This window comes from Neltuma alba, unplaced genomic scaffold (genome assembly GCF_004799145.2).
Source record: "Neltuma alba isolate B1F8T4 unplaced genomic scaffold, ASM479914v2 tig00010233_pilon, whole genome shotgun sequence".
NCBI classification, from domain to species: Eukaryota; Viridiplantae; Streptophyta; class Magnoliopsida; order Fabales; family Fabaceae; genus Neltuma; species Neltuma alba.
This window is the reverse complement of record NW_021635165.1, coordinates 165,362-171,875: the sequence shown is the minus strand read 5'-3', so window position 1 is coordinate 171,875 and position 6,514 is coordinate 165,362. Positions and strand designations below refer to the sequence as shown.

The window sequence follows — 6,514 nt, the reverse complement described above, 5'->3', positions numbered from 1 at the left end:
GGGTCTCATAGTTCGCACAAACTTTAAATCTGCCTTTGAGATTCCTTGTTTGACACTTGAAGATCCCTATATATATGGCGTTGGAAAATCAAATCTAAATATTTGATACACACACTACCTCTGATCCTAATATAGGTATATCATAAAAAGGTGATTTTCCGGTAACATTCTTTTTCGAAAGTAGAAATGTCATTGTAATTTTGCTATTGAAAAAATATCAAACAGATTTATAACTTAAAGAGTCCATGAATAAATACTATTTTTAACTTGAAAATCTCTCTCTCACGCACATCCCCTTACTTTTATGAAACTATTTATTAATGTATAAATTATTTATTAAAGCAGGCATGAGAATCTTGTTATTCTTTTCACTCAAACAAATTAATTCTTCTCATCAAGAGTTTATCTCAAACGGAGAAAAAAAATTTGTCCTGTTGAAAATAAAATGGCAGAAGCAACGTGTATTCTTTTCTTGACATCTTTGTTATCCGATAAAGACAATAATTTATATAATGGCAGACTTTTTCCCCTTCATGTTACATTTTTCTTCGAATGTAATGTCATTTGTATAAAGTTAACTCTATTACCACCTGCTTTTGAATTTAATGAACAAAGGTTAAATGTTTTAATTTTTAAATGATAAAAATAATGAAAAAAAACAACGCTACATCATGGATCATTCAATTAAGGATCCTTATCTTCCTCTTCTCCATTATTTGCTCCTGTTCTCTATTATTTGTTTAAGCTTTGCATAAAAGAAAATTGTTTATATTATTAAAAAAAGGAAAATTGTTTAATTTTCTAATTTTAAGCAATCAGTAAGTTATGAAATTCTATTCAAATATGAAGTTATTCATCCTCCTTTCGATCAAAATATTTAGAATATATATGAAGATATTATAAAACAAGTGTTATTTTCCATAAAAATAAGTATTTTTAGAAAGAGAAGAACATGTTTGTATATTGAAGATTAAACTACTATTAATCTAAGAAAAAATGACAAAAAAATAACTAAGAATTTGTAAATGCCAAATAAGAAATGTCAAAAAAAATTTTGTTGTAATTTGCAAATTCAATATTGTCAACATTAAATAATGTGTTATTATTAAACCTGATTTCGGATTTGGTAATTTTTAATCTCCTTTTTTGTCGTTCTTCCTTAATTTAATGGATTAAAATATATCTAGCATCCTAAAGTATTTTCTCGGGTGCTCTAAAATATTTTGTTATTTATTTAGTATTTTGAAGTTTTTTTTTTTGAGCGTCCAACCCCCTGAAAGTTTTTTGCTTTGGTGTTGGATGTACCAAAACATATTTTAGTGTGCTGATTGCAACCAAAAAAAAAAATGTTAGGATGTTGAATGCATCAAAAAATACTTAAAGGTATTAAACGCACTTGACAAAATATTTTAGGATGTTGGATACACTTCTAAATATTTTAGGGTGCTAGATGTACCTAAAAAAATAGTTTGAAATGCTACGTGTCCCTTAACCCTAATTTAATTTGAATTTGAATTTGTTATTGACATTGATATAGCACTAATATACAATTTTGATATTTAACGGCAAAATAAGTATCTAATGCGACATATTCATTGTTATATCATGACACAGAATGATGAGGTCATATTGTTTTCTTTGAGCAAGATAAGTACTAACTCCAGTCTTTAATATAAGATCTTATTTAACTTTTATTTTGGTTCTAAATATGGCAAAGGAGCTAGCAAGGGAAGTGATGACCAAAGATAAAATGGCAAAGGAGGTATGCATATTCTTCTCCAAATCAAATCGACTTGTTTGTGCTCATAAGATGGGTTGTAAGATTAGGGCAATTAGGAAGAAACTAGATGAGATTTATGATGAGAAGCATCCGTTCGAATTGCATGAGAGCCCTTCGACCACTTCAAATGAGTCTTATGAATGGAGACAAACCGACGCATTTGTGAGCGAACAAGATGTTGTCGGGAGAGACAAGGAAAGAATGCATCTTGTTAGGATCCTTCTAAACCCTGATGTGAAAAATGATGTCTCAGTAGTTCCCATAGTTGGGATTGGCGGATTGGGGAAGACGACGCTTGCTCAACAAGTGTATAATGATGTGGCTGCTAAAAATCATTTTGAGCTTATGATGTGGGTTTCTGTGTCTGATGAATCCCAACAACTTTCCAATAGCATGTTAGCTCAAAAGATCATTAAGCACGAAACATTTGATGGTGCCCTCGAACTATTAAGACATAAAATTAAGGAGAAACGTTTTCTACTTGTGTTAGATGATGTTTGGAATATTAAGGATCGTGGGGAATGGCTTAAATTAGAAAACATGTTCAGGGTTGGACGAAAAGGGAGTATGATCGTTGTCACTACACGTAGTACAGAAGTGGCGTGAATAATGGGCACGGTTGCGCCTATTAATTTAAATGATTTGGATTTTGAAAACTCTTGGGAACTGTTTTGTAGAGTGGCTTTTCAGGATGGAAAAGAACCTGGCAATCAAGAGCTGGTAGGGATTGGAAAGGATATTGTGAAAAAATGCACTGGAGTTCTACTCGCAATAAGAACCATTGGTAGCCTATCGTTCACAAAAAAGTTAGGAGTGAGGGAGTGGTCATCTTTTAGGAACAATGAACTTATGAATATAGATTCTAAGGATAATAAGATCATTTCTATCCTTAAACTTAGTTATGATCATCTTCCCTCCTATTTGAAAAATTGTTTTGCATTTTGCTCTTTGTTTCCAAAAGACTACGGGATTGAGAGAGAAACACTAATTTGGCTGTGGATAGCTGAGGGGTTCATTCAATCCTTGGATAAAAATAGGTGCTTGGAAGATGCCGGTGATGAGCATTTCAAGCAGTTGTTGTCGAGGTGTTTGTTTCGAGATGTGGTGCAAGATTCTCTTGGTGACATATGGTCATGTAAGATGCATGATCTCATACATGATCTAGCACAATCAATCACTAAAAATGAGTGTTACATTGTCACAAGTGAAAAGATAGAAGAAGAGAAATGTGGTGATGGGATTCGTCATATGTCAAGTCATTTTGACAGTGCTTGGAAGTTTTCACTTGGCAAAGGGCATTTGGAATTTATCTTGAGTCAGTCTTCATCAAGAGTTTTTAATCTAATTTGCAGGCCTACAACATCACTTCCAAAGCGCTTATGTGTATTGGTTCTTGTAAAGTAAGAGTTGAAAATTCCAGAGAGTATCAGAGACTTGAAGCATTTGAGATTTCTAGACTTAAGCAATAATAAGGCACTTAAGAAGCTCCCACGAGGAATTACCAAGTTGCATAACTTGCTGACCTTAATACTTAATTGTTGTACATCTTTAATAGAACTTCCTAGGGACTTGAAGAGATTGGTAAGACTCAGACATCTTGAATTGGATGGTTGTTGGCACTTGCTACGTATGCCATGTGGTTTGGGGTGTTTGACTAGTCTCCAAACACTGACAACCTTTGTTGTGGATGAAGTGAGTGGTGGTGGTGTAAGGATAACTGAGCTATGCGATCTGATTTGTTTGAGGGGAAATTTGGAGATTACATATTTGAGAAGGTAGCGGAGAAAGGTAAAGGAGGTTGAGTCATCAAAGTTTCTGAGTAAAATGTTATACCTTAAAGGACTGGCCTTAAGGTGGGGGACATGTTTACGTCCATCTGTGGAAGAATGTGAGCATGATGTTGATGATGATGAGATAATTTTAGAAGCTTTAGAGCCGCCACCCACAATCAGAGAACTGATTATTGGTGAATTTGGTGGCAAATGGTTGTCAGAGTGGATAGGGAGTCTCACATCATTGCAATCTCTTTACTTCCCTGACTATACTTCTTTGGCATCACTTCCAGAGTCCATCGAAAATCTCACATCATTGTAGTCTCTTAACCTCTCTGTTTGCACTTCTTTGGCATCACTTCCAGAGTCCATTGGAAATCTCACATCATTGCAGTCTCTTAACCTCCCTGGCTGCACTTCTTTGGCATCACTTTAAGAGTCCATCAGAAATCTCACATCATCGCAGTCTCTTAACCTCCCTGGCTACACTTCTTTGGCATCACTTCAAGAGTCCATCGGCAATCTCACATCATTGCGGTCTCTTTACCTCCCTGGCTGCACATCTTTGGCATCACTTCCAGAGTCCATCAGAAATCTCACATCATTGCAGTCTCTTGACCTCCCTGGCTGCACTTCTTTGGCATCACTTCCAGAGTCTATCAAAAATCCCACATCATTGCAGTCCCCTAAACTCTCTGGCTGCACTTCTTTGGCATCACTTCCAGAGTCCATCAGAAATCTCACATCATTACAGTCTCTTTACCTCTCTAGCTGTACTTCTTTGGCATCACTTTCAGAGTCCATCGGAAAGCTCACATCATTGCAGTCTCTTAGCCTCTCTGGCTACACTTCTTTGGCATCACTTCTAGAGTCCATTGGAAATCTCACATCATTACACTCTCTTGACCTCTCTGGATGCATTTCTTTGGTATCACTTCTAGAGTCCATCGGAAATCTCACATCATTGTAGTCTCTTCACCTCTTTGGCTGCACTTCTTTGGCATCACTTCCAGAGTCCATCGGAAATCTCACATCATTGCAGTCTCTTTACCTCCTTGACTGCACTTTTTGGGCATCACTTCTAGAGTCCATCAGAAATCTCACACCATTGCAATATCTTGACCTCTCTGGCTGCACTTCTTTGGCATCACTTCCATACTCAATAAAGAGTCTCACATCATTGCAACATTTTCATGTCTATGGTTGCTTTGCTTTGAAGCAAAGATACGGACCGAAATTAAAGGGTGTGGATTGGCCAGGACTTGCTCACATACCAAATGTTTATTGGCCCGGTGAATAAACAATTGGCTTTCTTATCATCCGTTTCAACAAAATTAGGGTATGACCTTTAACCCCATTCTTCTCTTAATGGATTGTTTCACGTGGCTTATATTCCCCACTATTCTTTTTTAAACTTTCTATTGCAGTCCTCATCATGTGTTTGTGCGTGCCGCTGCTATGTTACTTGTTCAGGAAAAGATGTTGCTGCTGCTGCTGCTGGTCAAGTCCAAATTCTATTTCTTGCGCATTTACGGAATCTTTGAAGTTGTGGTCTGAACTCTTTTAAAAGGACTTTGAATCACTATTGACTCTGTTAATCAATGAACAAATTGTGGAAATTGTGCTGAAGTAGAATTTTTATATTTCCCGGATTTGATGTTGTGTAAATGTAATTGCTTAAATGATATCACATGTTATGGGTTAGCATTATTCCGCTTAAATGCTTACATTATACAGTCTTTGCACAGTTTTGAGTTGAAAGCTTCTTATGGAATGTCACATTCAAGACAATATTTTGAATTAAGAGCTACTTGGGCCAAAATATTTTTTATTTAAAAACAAAAAGAAATGGTTTCAGAGTAAATAATAAAATGGCTTTCTTAAATACTTGTTGTGTTTGTCAATTTTTTTAATAGATGAGGAATTTCGTGGACGGTGTTGAATGTCAATTTTTTTTTATTTTATCGCCAAAAGAGTAAAATAATTGAATCAATGTTTTGGGAAACTTTTACTGACTCTAACTAAAATGCTTGGCGTCAATATGAGCTCAAGAAAAATAAGCTAATGAGGGTTTTGACGACAAGCATGGGAGATGGTGTCATCACCAAAGCTGAATGGAAAACGCTGAGTTGGGGAGCATCAGAAGAGGTGGTGAACTGGCATGGAGATTTTGGGAAGGAGGAGACATGTGGATCTGAGTTGGAAACAAAACTTTGTCACATAAGATGAGTTATGGATAATAAGAATGGTAATATAAAAAATTAAAAGACGAGGGAATCACAGGCCAATCGAAAGTTCAGGAATTAAATCACATCAACTTGTAGTTAAGAGATTGAGTTATAAATGAGTGTTACATTGTCACAAGTGAAAAGATAGAAGAAGAGAAATTTGGTGATGGGATTCGTCATATGTCAAGTCATTTTGATGGTGCTTGGAAGCTTTCACTTGGCAATGCCAACACCAAAAAAATGAGAACAATTTTGTTCCTACAAGGGGATTTGGAATTTATCTTGAGTTAGTCTTCGTCAAGAGTTTTTAATCTAATTTGCAGGCCTACAACATCACTTCCAAAGAGCTTACGTGTATTGGTTCTTGTAGATCAAGAGTTGAAAATTCCAGAGAGCATTGGAGACCTGAAGCATTTGAGATATCTTGATTTAAGTGGGAATCGTAAACTCAAGAAGCTCCCACGAGGAATCAGCAAGTTGTATAACTTGTTGACCCTAAAACTTAATGGTTGTTTATCTTTGGCATCACTTCCAGAGTCCATCAGAAATCTCACATCATTGCAGTCTCTTAACCTCTCTCCCTGCACTTCTTTGGCATCACTTCCAGAGTCCATCGGAAATCTCACATCATTGCAGTCTCTTAGCCTCTTTAGCTGTAATTCTTTGGCATCACTTCCAGAGTCCATCGGAAATCTCACATCATTACAGTCTCTTTACCTCTGTGTATGCACTTC

The 6,514-nt window shown here is 36.1% G+C and overlaps 1 pseudogene; it reads left to right on the top strand.

Moving 5' to 3' along the window:
• Nucleotides 1-1,708: 1,708 nt before the first annotated feature.
• Nucleotides 1,709-3,184, top strand: LOC114755180 (putative disease resistance protein RGA4; annotated as a pseudogene).
• Nucleotides 3,185-6,514: the final 3,330 nt, after the last annotated feature.